The sequence below is a fragment of the Engystomops pustulosus genome, chromosome 9, assembly GCF_040894005.1.
Source record: "Engystomops pustulosus chromosome 9, aEngPut4.maternal, whole genome shotgun sequence".
NCBI lineage: Eukaryota > Metazoa > Chordata > Amphibia > Anura > Leptodactylidae > Engystomops > Engystomops pustulosus.
This window is the reverse complement of record NC_092419.1, coordinates 38,814,899-38,830,388: the sequence shown is the minus strand read 5'-3', so window position 1 is coordinate 38,830,388 and position 15,490 is coordinate 38,814,899.

Genomic DNA, 15,490 nt, shown 5'->3' with positions numbered 1-15,490 from the left:
TATATAATTGCCTTGTATTGAAACAGGACCCAGTCATACCTTTCCACCTTTCCTTTTGTTTTATATACAAGTGAACACAACAGCATCTCAGCTTCTGGAGCAATTCCAAACCTCTTTAGGTCTGTAAAAAAATATTATTGGAATGTCAGAAATTGCAAAGCTTAGTGCTCAGTTAGCTTTAATACTCAGCTCCCTTTATCTTCACCAATGCTCTGACTGATTTGCGAAATTAAAAAAAAATTGAATTTAAGCCCAAATCAAATTGCTCCTAACCGGGGGGGTTATTGAATCTGGACCTGACCTACTGGAACCATGACTTGGCCTGACGGGGCAGGCAGTGCCTATTCTAATTATCTGAGAGCAGAGGGGCCTAGTCTCCCATGCTAAGACAGACCTCCAGGACTGGGGCTACTATTGGAGAGCCTCCAGTCTTGGCAGAAATCCTACCAACACTGGAATGAGGCACCAGGCCGAGCTGGAAAGGAATCTTGGAGGGCTTTCACATTCTCCTGGTCCCTGCCACCAAGCTCTAAACATGTCCCTTTTCAGGGTTCCTGAGCATGGACTTGGCAAAAGAAATGGGATAATGAGAGGTTGTCAAAGCCTTAGCAGAAGTTCTATCAAGATTGGGAGGCTCTAAAAAAGTAGGGCCTACCTGGAGCCCTGACTTGGTCTCCAACTCCAAGACCTAGAGGAACGGCACCCACTGGGACCACTGATGCACCCCTGCCAAGTCTGGGCTCTAGCAGGAAGGCTAATTTTTGAGAGAATGTCAGTTTTTGCCTGAAATGGAATTCTAGTTATAAGAGACTATAATTTGTAGCAACATTTATTTGGAAGTTAAAAGAAAATGCCAGGCAACATAGGTGGTTCTCCGGGACTTACTGGATTCTCTCGACATGTGAGGTTGTTTTTGAGTGTGTGGACTGCATCTCTGCAATAGCAACACAATTCATGTTGTATGCAACAGGATCTCTGTTGGATTCTTTTATTTAAAAACCCTGTGTTTTAGAGGTTTTAGATAGGTTTATATACCAATTTCCAGCACAACATTGTTTCAAAATGAATAGATTCTGACCGGAATCGTATCTTACCAAAAATGTGATTTTCTTTTCTAAAGTTTTCTTTGAGACCAAGATAGTAACACTGTAAAATGGAGGAAACAAGACCTTGGAGTGACAATAGTGGTTTTCTGTAAATAAAGCAACACAACAGGGATCAGACAAAAATAGTAAAATCTAAATTGAGATAAAAGTCTTAAAGGAAACAAACAGAAACAGTGTGAAACAGTTATCAGCAGACAGAAATATCCATATGGAATCTAAAAAAAACACTAAAGAACAGGAATGGGCATAGAAAGGGAGCAAAATGATTAGCAGGTATGCATAGAAACCTTAACCCCTTAATGCATTATGACATATATGTACACCATTATACCATTAAGGATGTATGAAGAAGGCTCATGGGCTGACCCCTTTTCATACATGGTGAGTGTCAGCTGTATTATGCAGCAAACACTAAGCACCCACTTCCACGATCTGTGTTGGCACTGATCAAGTGTGTTAACCATTTTCCTGCTGCCAGTGGTTCCGCAATCATGGAGGCACACTGTTATAGATCCATATGAAATGAATACCATATATAAATTTGGTATTCCCACTATTATACCAACCCAAGGAATACAGTAGAGGTGTCATTTGGAGTGTACAGTGAAAACTGTAAAAACTGTGTCCACAGTTTTAACGCATATGGAATTTTTTATTTTAACTTCCTAGTAACTGGTGTGAAATATAAAATGCCATCACTGGGAAATGCAATTTGTTAGGCAGAAAACAAGTCCTCATACAGCTTTGTAAACAGAAAAATTAAAAAGTTTTGGATTTTTAAAGATGGACAATGAAATATAGAAATGCAAAAAAACAAAAATGATGTGCTCCTTGAAGGGGTTGTCCAAATAATCGGTATGGTTTGTGTATGGAAAAGTTATACAATTTTCCAATATACTTTCTGTATCAATTCCTTATGGTTTATAGATTTCTACTTTCTGTCCTGCTATAGAAAGCTTCTATGTCTACTTCTAGTGGATAGAAATCTGTACATGGTCACACAGGTTCATGAGCTTTATATCACAGAGCTGTCTGATAATACAGGCAGTCCCCTGGTTACGTACAAAATAGGTTCCAAAGCTTTGTTCTTAAGTTGAATTTGTATGTAAGTCCAAACTGTGTATTTTATAATTGTTGTTCCAGACAATTTCTTTTTTTCCCTAGTGACAATTGGAGTTTCCAATTTTTTTTGCTGTAATGGGACCAAGGATTATCAATAACCTTCATTACAGACACTGATCATTGCAGTCGGGGACTAGAGTCAAGCATTCAGACAGCTTCACCAAAGGTCACAGTGGGCAGAGAGGCCTGTCTGTAACTATGGGTCGTCTGTAAGTCGGGTGTCCTTAAGATAGGAGACCGCCAGTCCATAATGTTTGTATTTTTTTTCTATTTACAAGGACCACATAGCCATATAATTTCCAATTTGTGTGACGTGGTTTAAAAAAACAAATATATATATATATAATTTTTTTGTGACTGTTTTATTTTAAATTAATACTATGTTACCATTTGTGTTTATTTAATAACTACTGTATATATTGTTTGGATTATGTTTACAATCACAATGATAAACAACGAGTTTTGCTGTTTGCAGTTATATTCCATATTGTCTGTAGAGGGCAATGCAAAATAAGAAATGCAAGAATCATTATCATTCTCAAGGTTTTCCAAAAGACATGATAGTTTTGAAGCAATTGATTTTATGATGACAAGACTAAATAGTGTGTGGATTTTATGTAAGTTAAGAAGGGCTTTTTCTCTACAAATAAACCAAATTGTCTTCTACTGTGCCATCTGCATACAAACCTAATGCCTATTTTGGAAAGAGAAGTAGAAAAGGGTTTATTCAGCAGCGAAGATCAACATCTTTATTACACTCTTGGTTAATAAATCAGAAAAAGCTTTAATTTAGAATGAAACCTTACATTCTTTGGGCATATGCTCATGAATATTTTGACTTCTCATTGCAGATATACTGTATGTTATTCTGGGTCATATATTATAAAGGCAATGACACAGGATGTTCAAGGGTAAAGGCTCCAGACTGTTTACATTCTAAAGACTTCTTGCAATTTCTGCTTAGAGTCTTATGTACTTGACTATTGCCTATGGATGACATGCAAAAAGACTATTGCGGGGAATTATCATGCCTTTTTTGAAAAGTGGGCATGAAGGGGTAGATTGCACTGTGGGTAAAGGCTCCCATTCACCAAGTAATTTTACTATTAACTAGCATCTTTTCACAGTTTATAGCTAAATTAGTTCTAAACCCGGCAGGACCTCATATGCCAGGCCAGAACCTCTTAGTATAAGAAGGCTGGTGCACATTGTGTCTTTTAAATACTTCCCTTTGTCACAAAGCTTTTCTGCATGATTTCAACATAAAACAGACTTTTAGGGTTTTAGGATCAGTTTAGATGTCTTTTGCATATCACATTTATCACAGTGGCCTAGACTTGAGAAATGTGGCACATTAGTTGTTACTGTTAATTTTAAAGCCAATCTGCCATTTAAATCTACCACTTGAATATAGATATCCAAGCCATACCTCTACATTGGCAACATAATCTAGCCCTCCAGACTTCTTCTGCATGTGTGCTCTCTCATTCAACTTAATGTTTCTCTTTATGTAAATAAAATATAAGTGCTTTGAGTAGGTGCTACAAGAGCCCCTGCGGTCTCTTGCTTTACAACTAGAGATATATACTCGTCCGAGCTTGATGCTCATTCGATTATTAGCGTACTCGAAACGGCTCGTCACTCGGACGAGTATTTCGCCTGCTCGATAACAAGCTTTCACTTAAGGAAACACAGTGAAGAACAGTGAAGAACACAAAGAACGCGGTGAACACAGGATCATTAAGGATCATATAAGTGAAGAACACAGTGAAGAACACAGTGAACACAGTAAAGAACACATTGCAGATGTTTCCGTACATCTGCTAACTTATCAGAAGACATTAGTGCAGAACGGTATGTAGAACGGTACGGTATGCAGAATAGTATGTGAAGAACACTGTTGTGCATACTATTGTGAAGAACACCGTTCTTCACTTGTGTCTTAAGATAAGTTAGCAGATGTACGGAAACATCTGCAATGTGTTCTTCAGTGAAGGACACAATGCAAATGTTTCCATACATCTGCTAACTTATCAGAAGACATGAGTACAGAAAGGTGTTTTTACAATAGTATGTGAAGAACAATGTGTGAAGAACACATTGCAGATGTTTAACATGGGTCATTTTTGAAGTTCCACGAATATTCAATTGAATTAAAAAAACTAAGAAACAGGACTGACTTCCTTATTTATCAGTAAAATGACACATTTTATTGCAGAGCCTTGGTCCCCTTGAAAAATGCTCGAGTCTCCCATTGACTTCAATGGGATTCGTTATTCGAAACGAGCACTCGAGCATCGGGAAAAGTTTGATTCGAGTAACGAGTACTCAAGCATTTTAGTGCTTGCTCATCTCTATTTACAACCACTGAAACACTTCTTCCCTGCCTTATGCCTTCTCTGCCAGTACATGTTGTCTAGCACATATGGACTCAAATGTTAAATCTGGAGTAGGTTGTCTGAAGTGAAAAATGTAGCAGGTCGGAAAAAATTTTAAAAAAAAGTCATAAATTTGGCTCAAATTGCCAAAATGCAACATTTTGAAGACAACAAACTGTAGATCTGAGTCTTAAGTAACTGTAACTAGTTCACTGTAGCAAAGTGCATAATCTATGTTAAAAACATTGCAAAACTTAGCTTAAAATCAGCAAGTAATTTCCTCATTTGAAAAGTTATTTTTGTGTTGAAAGAGGGGGAATAAAATGAGTAATTTTTTTTTTTTTTTTTTGGGGGGGTGACAAAATAATTGCTAATTTTTTACTTTTTGTTTTATTAAGATCTTTTTAATAGGTTACATGGGTTACATGAGTTGTTTTTAAGAGGAGTGCTTTATGTTAATCTATTTTTTATTATTATTTATACTCTATGAGGTCTATGATGTTTTGTTTATCCAAATGTTTCTACTGGTACTACAGCTGGCTTTTTTTTTCTCTTGCTGATGGGATACGGAGCAAGTAGATGCTTTCACCAAGATGAAATTGATGCTCCTTTGACTTTGAAGGTCTCCCCAAGCACTACTTAAAAAAACGGTGAATGGCGGTCACTCAGGTGAGAAGCAGGTACCAGCTTTTGATGATTAGGCATTTTAATAGGGCCTTGTAAACTATTTTATCAAAATATGATGATATCAGAGATTTTGGTTTCCTTTCTAATACATTTCACTTGCATCTGAAAGCTTGCACAGCAGTAGAGTGAAGCAAGCCAGACAGACTAGGGATACTAGGGATATACCCTACCTCCATGGTCTACTTAAACAATGTGTGAATAAATGTGTGCTTTAGAAGAAAAATCGGTATTGACCTTCACCCAGCCTAGAACTATGCACACTTCATCACATTGTACTGCTGTTCTATACAAGAGGTTTTAGTGGTTTCCAAATCATAGACTGCACAGTATGTCTGATCATCAGTGATCTATTATCAGAAAAAATGAATCCAGGTATAGATTGCATCTCTTTCTTGAGCACAAACAATGGAAGTTCAAACAATAGAAATCCTAAGTGAAGCACAAAGGTTTTTATTGATGCAGCCAGGAACATAATGAATATTGATACAGTAATTATGTTGCCCCTTGATTAAACTGGAAGAATGTTATAGACTTTTCTAATTGTTGAGATGACCTTTGCAGATGTTATTTGATTATGAAAAAGTTATTGTTTTTTTGGGGGGGAGAATAAATTTGTTATCATGACCCATCTAAAATTCTTATAAAAAAAAAAGAAAATGATAATAATCAATATTGATCGCTGATCTGATAAAATAAGGCAATATTATGTTTTGTGATGCAGTAGCAAAAGCAATAAATACTCCTTTGATGGATCCCATTCATTTTATTGTCTGAAAATTGGATCTTTAGTGAAAATCAATTAATGTGTTTAGGTGTGCTATATCATAACATTTTGAAATATTTGCATATTTTTTGGTACAACCTAAGAGAAACTGCTAGGTCTTAACATTAAACCCTCAGTGCCAATTATACTCTAGAAATAAATATATACAACACAGGTCACAAATTTTGTTCCATGGAGGATTCTAAAGAGAATCAAGGCAATGCAATGAAAGGTTTTAAACTAATGTAAAGTACAAGTTAAATGTAAACGTTAAAGAAATATTGAAGAGGAAAATGCTGATTCTCCTTGAGAAGGTTCTACTCCTTCATTGGAGTCCAGTTATATTTAATTGCACTGATTGAACACGATTAGGAAATGCACAAACCTATCTATATACGACCTTACAACTCACAGTGCAGGTCAGAGCACAAGAGGATCATGAGGTCTAAAGAAACTGCCCAAGGAGTTCAGAGACAGAATTGTGACCTCAAGGTTCATAGAGAACAGATGTCTCCATAATCTTTAAATACAAGAAGTTTGGGACAACCTCAACTCTTCCTTGACCTAGATATCCAATCAAACTATGCAATCGTGGGAGAAGAGCCTTGGTGGGAGAGTTAAATAAGAATGCCAAGATAACTGTGGCTGAGCACCAGAGATGCAGGAGGGAGATGGTAGAACGTTCCACAATGTCAACTATCACTGCAACCCTCCACCAGTATGGGCTTTATGGCAGAGTGTGCCGACAGAAACCTCTCCTCAGTGCAAGACATATGAAAGCTGCATACAGTTTGCAAAAAAACACATGAAAGACTCCCAGACTATGAGAAATAAGATTTTCTGGTCAGATGAGATGAAGTTTGAACTTTTTGTTGTTAATACGGTATGTGTGGAGAAAACCTGACCCTGCTCATCACCTGCCAAATACAGTCTCAATAGTGAAACATGGTGTGGCAACATCGTGCAATGGGGGTGTTTTTCATCTGCAGGGGCATGATCACTAGTTGCAATTGAAGGAAAGATGACTGTGGGAAGAGGTCCTGATAAACATGCCCCTATGCAGTGATGTAACTAGGAGAAGCAGGGCCCCATAGCAGGCTTCTGCGTGGGCCCCCCTTCTCACTAAAGGAATATACATATCTGTATACTCACACATGCAAGTTTAAACCCACATATAGAGCATATATACATCACATATATGTTATATACATATTATGCTGTACAATGCTCAGCCTAATATGTATATAATGGTACACATCCTCCACTCTTTAGTATGTCAGGTAGGATGACGGGGCTCCCTGACACTGTGGGCCTCTTAGAGGCTGCTATGGCTGCTAGTTACGCCCCTGCTCCTACGTCTGTCTTTGTAGTTTTGCTGCAGTCAGATTCATGAACGTGGCTTTAGCCCTTCCTATATCTGCTTATGCTTCATGGGATGTTTGAAACTGTTTCATGAAAGGTCGCAATAAAACCATCAATAGTTACAGCATAGACCAGGAATGGGACTGGTGTAAAATTGCGCCTAAACGGAAATTTGCAGCAAATAGGAAAATAAGTAATTCAGTCATATTGTGAAAACTACTCTATGCAAATAATGAATTACATGCAAAGTCTTATATTCATTTGCAGCAATGAAAAGTCGCAAAACAGTATTTGTACCGCAACTGCGCCAAAACAACGCCAAACATAGACAAAAACCCAATGATAAATTATCCCCTAAGAAGTAAATATTTCAGAAAAAAGCACACATAAATGTATAATGCATATTCGTTGTAATTTTCTGTTCTTTTAAAATGCTTACTTTGAGCTTTGTGACCTTTCTTAAGCCACAATGTACTTGAAGCAGGTGTTCATGTTATTTTTTTTTTTTTTATTTTTAGTGAAAAAAGTGTAATGTGTTTATGAATTGTTATTTTACACATAGTAAATCATATCAGTGGATATATTAACCATATTTAAGTTTTACATAAAGCCATAATTCTAAGACATTTGTCTCCCCCTTAGAACATAATTCTAATTTAAAATCTGTCTAGACATTAACTTCAAGCTAACAAAAGAGATGTATGCTTGTAATTAGAGGCAGGCAGTCACCATGACAAACATACTATTTATGCTGATGGGAACTGCTACAGGGCTTGAATGATCTGAAGTCAGGCACTGGTTGTGTCGCACAACCGTAGCAGTTTTCTAATGGCAAAGATCAAAAAAATCACTGCTGAATCTTTAATATGGATTGATAAATAAAAAGTGTGGCATACTGTAGGGGAAGTCTGAGGAATTTCTTATGATATGATCAGCATACCTACTTTATATAAAGAGATGAACCAGGTTTCTTTTTAAGTGCGGGTCTGGGCTTCGCCTGTGTCTGGGTGTCCTACCTGGCCAACCACAGCCATGGGTTGCAGGTAGGGTCTTCAATTTTCCGAATAGACTGCATGGCCACCAATTTGGCAATATGTCTGGATTTTGTGGGTTGCACGAACAAGAACATAAATTTCGGATCTGGTCATCTCGACATGTATGCCAAAAAAGTTAAGATTCCATTGAAGTTCAATCCTCAAATGCTTGAACTCTAAGGCTACATTCACACTGCAGTTGCCCGCCCGTACCGTACCGTAGCGGGCAACGGCAGTGCATAGGGAGAGGAGGAGGAGGTGATCGCAGCTCACCCCCGCCCCTCTCCATAGGAAGTAATGGGGCACGGCGTCGTATTACGGCAAAAGATAGGACAGGTCCTATCTTTTTCCGGGTACGGAGCAGTATGGTGCCGCACGTGTGCTGCACCGTACCGCTCGCGTAGGGCGCCGTGCGCCCATTGACGTGTATGGAGGACGTATATCGGCCGTATATACGTCGGCCGTATATACGTCCTCCATACGTTAGTGTGAATGTAGCCTAAGGGTGAGGGTGTTTTTGGTCTATTTTTAAACATCCGTTTTCAGTCTGACACTTGGGAAAAAGGACTAAAAACGGACCAAAAACGCTATGTGTGGCATCACCCTAACACTTCTGTGCTAATATGCGAGTCCACTTTGTATGTTGCTCCTATTGGTGCTGCCCCTATTTTCCAATCTTTAAATAAATATGGATATCCCATACCACTCTGTAAGAATAATGTTTTCATGCAAATGATTTTTGAAAAATAAAAATATATCCGCAGCTATCTAAAGAGCATACAATATTTGACAATTGAGTGTGAATTGGATAAGGAGAATTATTATTTTTGCCTTTCAAAGACATTAATTTCCTTATTGTTTGATCCCATTGTGTGTTTAGAAAACCAGTTTATCACCTCATTCTGGAAGCCAAGCCTTTCACACTACTCTGACAATAGAAAAGTAATATGCCGTAAGTCAAATGTTATCATGATATGATAGAAATCCTGGCATTGTACGGCATGATTGACATGTACTTTCTGTAAAAACTGCTGATTCAAATGTATAATTTAAAGCTCTTATTAGGTTATGTTCTTTTTATGGTAAGAAAATGAGCATCTTCTACATCTACTACAGCACCCATTGAAGTATTTACAAAAGTAATAAAGTGTCCACATAAGAAGCATAAGAAGTGGTATATCTAAAGTTATATGAACATTTAACTTTTAACTTAACAGCATTGTGGCATAGATGTACTTAACCCTTTTATGACTTTTACGTGGTTCTTGTTGTCCTTAGTCAGTTTGTGTGACCTACTAGGAGTTAGAGGTAATCAGGAAGTCCGGGCGTAAGGTACATCTCTGGACCCTATACTGTTAGCAAAGACTCAAACTATGGGTCATATCCAAGTTATTTTGAAATATATCATTTTCATTCAAATTTCAAATTATATCAAACTTTTTTGACTTAGTGTACTTTTGGCAGGAATGAAGCCAGACCAGGCTCTCTACTTTGCATATCCCTTTCTAGTCAGGGTTTCAAATGAGCAAATACTCCTTTGGATGTGTGAACTTATCTGACATGGTTGGTCCTCCCTGGTTTTCAGGCCTTCCTTTGGAGGTATTTTATGGCTGACATATGGCCCATTAGTCACATGACTGACCATCCTCAATAGCCACATGTCATTTGTGGACACAACTTTTGGTCAGCCCATTGGACAGGGAAAGCTAATAAATATTTTTTTCCCCTTAAGCTCATATCATATCCCACCATTTTTCTATTAACAAAATTAGACTACTTCTTCAATCCCTTTATTTGCAATCATTGTTAGCTGTTTAAGGGGCACAGCTGCCGCATTGAATTTCTGTTTCCCATGCTCTCATATTAAATGCTCGGTTAAAAAAAAAAAGACATTTCACTCTGTTATATTGTGTCATTTCATTCTTGTCAAATCAGATAGCTAAAGATTGGATTTTCAAAGTATATTGAAGTGTAATATATCCAAACTGAAGATAGATTAAGTTGTCCTTATGATTAAACTCAGAAACTTATCTTTCAAAAATCTTTGCTTTCCAACAAAACTTTATAGTTTTTATAGATAACTTTGCGGTCAGAATACACGTTTTACCATTCCATATTTTTTCTTCTGAGCGTTTATATTTAAATAGTGTACTGAACTGGAAAAAAAGGAAAAAGATAAGTTCATATACTATATCACACTTAAATATTTACTATTTTCTTGGTTGGCATAGACTATTAATGTCATTGTCAGGATCAGTTGTAGTGGATCCTCTGGACCATCGCGGACAATGACGTAAGCTGACACCTGGGATCGGAGTCTAAGTGGTTTTCACCAGAGCCCGCCGCAAAGCAGGTTGGACTTGCTGCAGATTGGTTGTCCAACAGGTGTGACTTTGTCCGCGGTGGCACCCAAGGCAAAGTACAGAGTCATAAGGCAAGATTGTAGTCGGGGACAGGCAGGAGGTCAAGACAGGCAGCACAGGATAAGAGTCAGTGACGTTGCGGAAGGTCAGGATGGGCAGAACAGGAGCAAGGTCTGGACCGGAATCGAAGTCACAACGGGAAATCAGGATAATCATTCCGGGCATCAGGATTTCTTTCTATATGGCTATGAGGCACAAAGATCCGACAGGGAAGACAGGAAGAGGCTGAGACTTTATCAGAATTGGCAGCCAGTCACCGCCAATTATCGGCGTGCTGGCCCTTTAGATCTCCAGAAGCTGGTGTGCGCACCCTTAGGAGGCGGGGAAAAGCATGCCAATCTGTCGGAGCTGGATCGAGGAGAGATGAGAGCCATGACAGGGGACCGGGGGGCACACGGAGGAGCATGGGTGCGCCCGTGACCCAAGTCGTGGGTCGCGGGAACATCCGTGAGAGTCATAAAGGGTTGGCCACTTTTAAATGAATTAGACATGTCACTGCATCTATATGTGCCTGTATCTTTGCCTCCTTTTCAGAGCCTCTTCAGAGACGGGTAAAGGGGAGGGGGAACAGGAGTATTTATATGCCCCTCCCATTTATCATAGGTCGCACATGTAAACAAAGAATCACAGAGAGTCTGCAAGCAACAAAAAAGGAAGTATCAGGAATGCTGAATAACAATAAATATTCAGGGATTATAATTAGGGCAGTAAAGTATTATGAGCAACTTTTAAAAAGAGTAGCCAACCCATTTGAGGACACAGGCCCTTTCCATTTTTGCATTTCCAGTTTTCAGTACCCACTTTTATTCCATCTACACAACTGAAAGGGGGCTTGTTTTCCAGTTAGCAAATTGCACTCCCTAGTGATGGTATTTAGTTAACAATGCCATGTACTGGAAAGCTGGAAATAAAATTCCAAATGTATTGAAATCGAAAAAAAACACTTTTGCACCATTTTCATTTAGGCTTTGTTTTTATAGTTTTCACTATGTGCTCCAAATGACACCCCCATACTGTTTTTTGGGTCAGTATGGTCACGGGGATACCATATTTATGTAGGTTTTATTATGTTTAAGTAATATAAAAAAAAAGATCTCAATTTTGACATACTCTGAGGCCAATATTTTTTTTTTTTTTATAATTTGGTGTACAAAAAGGTGTAGCTTTTTACATTGCTACCATTTTGGACCTTTATAATAAAAATTTTTATGTGCTGCAAAATAGCGATTTGGACAATTGGGCACTAACGAAGGTGTTTATGATTTTATATGTTCATTTATTTTTATAAATGTACTAAGGAAAGAGGGGTGATTTGAGATTTTAGTTTTTTGTGAATTTTTTTTGTTATTTGAACCGTAGGAGTCTAATCAATCGTAACATAATTTGCAATACTACTGTATTGCAATATAGGGGGGATTTTGCTAGTGATTTTTAACAGTGGGGTATTGGCACACATAGGGGCACATGTATCATGGTTTGGTCTCTCTGAGGTGAATTTTAGAGACTTTGGCGGCTAGTTTTTACACCTTATGTATGATCCTGTCATTTTACTTGTGAAACATGTTCAGTTTTTCCTATCCTGGCAGGCGCAAATTTTGGCTTCTTTTTGAGACTTTTTGTTGTAAATGAATCAAATCCACATGGACACAAGTTACGTGAGGGGTTATATGCAGGAGAGGACACAAGCCATGTGAGGGGGTTATATACAGGAGAGGACACAAGCCATGTGAGGGGGTTATATACAGGAGTGGACACTACTGTTAATTTGGGATTTAACATGTTTCATTTTTAATGCATTTTTGAAACTAATTACAACAGCTGAGGAGAGTGGATTTGCCTTATCTCATTACTTTTAACATTTGAATTTACAAAACGCATAGTAAATGCAATGTTAACACATGTTTTGTAAACACAAATGTTAACAGTAATGAAATAAGGCAAATCACCACTCCTCGGCTGTTGTAATTAGTTTCAAAATGCATTAAAAACGCAATTAAACCTCTACGTGTGACCTCATACCAATAAAAAAAAAAATACGAATTTTGATAAAAGAGGTTACTGTGCAAAATGTTAGGCCTCTTGCACACTAGCGTTGCGTTTCACGTGCGGGTGCAATGCGTGAAAAACTGACGTTTTTGCTGCGTTTTTGTTTCATTTTTGTTCGCGTTTTTTTGCGTTTTCGGTGCGTTTTTCACGCGCGTTTTTTTAAGTCAATGGGACTTTTTCAAAGGGACCATGGTTCGGGAATAAAATGTTTTATTTAATTGAAAAATAATGTCTTCTGATAAGTTGCAAACATCTGCGATCTATTCTTCACTGTTCCGCGCGCATATATTATCTCCCGACAAGTTAGCAGATGTGAAGAACAGTGAAGAATAGAATAAAACCAGTGAACACAGTGAAAACAGTGACCACAGGATCATTTAAGATAAAAACACAGTGCAGAACACAGTGCAGAATAGATTACAGATGTTCGGCACATCTGCTTACTTGTCGGGAGATACGCGCGGAGCGCTGCGAACAAAATAGCATGTGAAGAACAATATATATGTGTGTAAAGAACACATTGCAGATGTTTCCATACATCTGCAATGTCTTCTTCACACATATATATTGTTCTTCACATGCTATTTTGTTCGCAGCGCTCCGCGCGTATCTCCCGACAAGTAAGCAGATGTGCCGAACATCTGTAATCTATTCTGCACTGTGTTCTGCACTGTGTTTTTATCTTAAATGATCCTGTGGTCACTGTGTTCACTGTGTTCACTGGTTTTATTCTATTCTTCACTGTTCTTCATTGTGTTTTTTTAATTAAATGATCGTTCGCGAGCAGGGGAAATACTGTTATACTGGTCACCTAGCAACCCTTACGTTTAAAACGCATTGCACTCGCATTGCACTTGCAATGTTTGCGAGTGCAATGCGTTTTTGATACGTCCCCATAGACTTGAATGGTGCGTGAAAAATGCGCGTGAATCGCAAAAATAGAGCATGCTGCGATTTTGACGCGCGTGCAAACGAACGCAAGCACGCGCGTTGAAAACCACGCAAATGGAGAAAGACCCATTGAATACAATGGGACAGAGTGCAATGCGAGTTCTGAGCGTCAAATGCACGCGCAGAACTCGCGCGTGAAAAACGCCAGTGGAGAAGGGGCCTTAAACATTTAAGCATGTGAAATAATTCCAATTTACATGTTAAAATCGGGTCCATGAAAAAGAACTTCCTTTGCACCTGCCCTGGACCAGGTGTAGATTTGCGCCTAAAAAGTTGCAAACATTTTTTTTTTTTCTAATCTGCCCTGTGTCACTATAAATGGTTATAACTTTGAAACGCATTAACATAGCCAAGTGATTTTAGAATTGTTTTCTCGAGACACATTGTACTTCATGTTAGTTGACAAATTTTGGTGGTATGTTTTGCATTTATTTATGAGAAAATTAGATATTTGGTGAAAATTTGGAAAAATTCTCGATTTTCGAACTTCAAAATGTTCTACTTTTTCCACGCATAGTCATAACCGCAAAAATACTTAATGACTAACATTAACCAAATGTCTAATTTATGTGGACATGGTTTTTTATGCAAACTCTCATTTTTGTAAGATGTTATGGGCCTTTGAATGTTAGGTGCGATTTTTCACATTTTCATAAAAACCGCAAAATCCTGCTATTGATGGACCTGCTCAGGTTTCAAATCACTTTGAGAGGCCTAAATAAAAGTAAAACCCCATAAATTACCCCATTATAGAAACTACACCCCTCAACGTAAATAAAACAACTTTTATGAAGTTTGTTAACCCCTAGGGGACACAGCCTATTTTGGCCTTAAGGACGCGGCCCCATTCTTCAAATCTGACCTGTGTCACTATAAGTGGTTATAGTTTTGGAACGCTATGAGATATCCATGGGATTTTTAGATTGTTTTCTCGTGACACATTGTTCTTTAAATTAGTTTAAAAATTTGGATGATATCTTTTGTGTTTAGTTATGAAAAAAAACAAAATTTGGAAAAAATTTGGAAAAATTCTTTATTTTCAACGTTCTAAATTCTCTACTTTTGATGCAGATAGTCATAGCACCCAAATAAATTCATAACTTACATTTCCCAAATGTCTGCTTTATGTTGGCATGGTTTTTTAAGATTCCACATATTTTACTAGAATGTTATGAGGCTCAGAATTTAGGTATCATTTTTCACATTTTTTGTAAAATCACCAAAACCTGTATTAGATGGACCTGCTCAACTTCTAATTGACACTGAGAGGCCTAAATAATAGCGAGACTCGTAAATTACCCCATTGTGGAAACTACACACCTCAACGTATGAAAAACCACTTTTAAGAAGTTTGTTAACGCTTTACGTGTTTTATAGGGGTTAAAACAGAATGGAGGTGCAGTCTGCAAATTGTAATATTTTTTCACAATACACCCATTTTGGGTGGAAAATTAAACATTTACAATGGATTAAATAAAAAAAGGCTCCACAAAGTTTGATACCCAATTCCTCCCGAATGCACCGATACCCCATATGTGGTGGTAACCTGCTGTATGGGCGCACGGCCGGGCATAGAAGGGAAGGAGGCGCCATCCAGATCAGATTTTCTATGTCACAT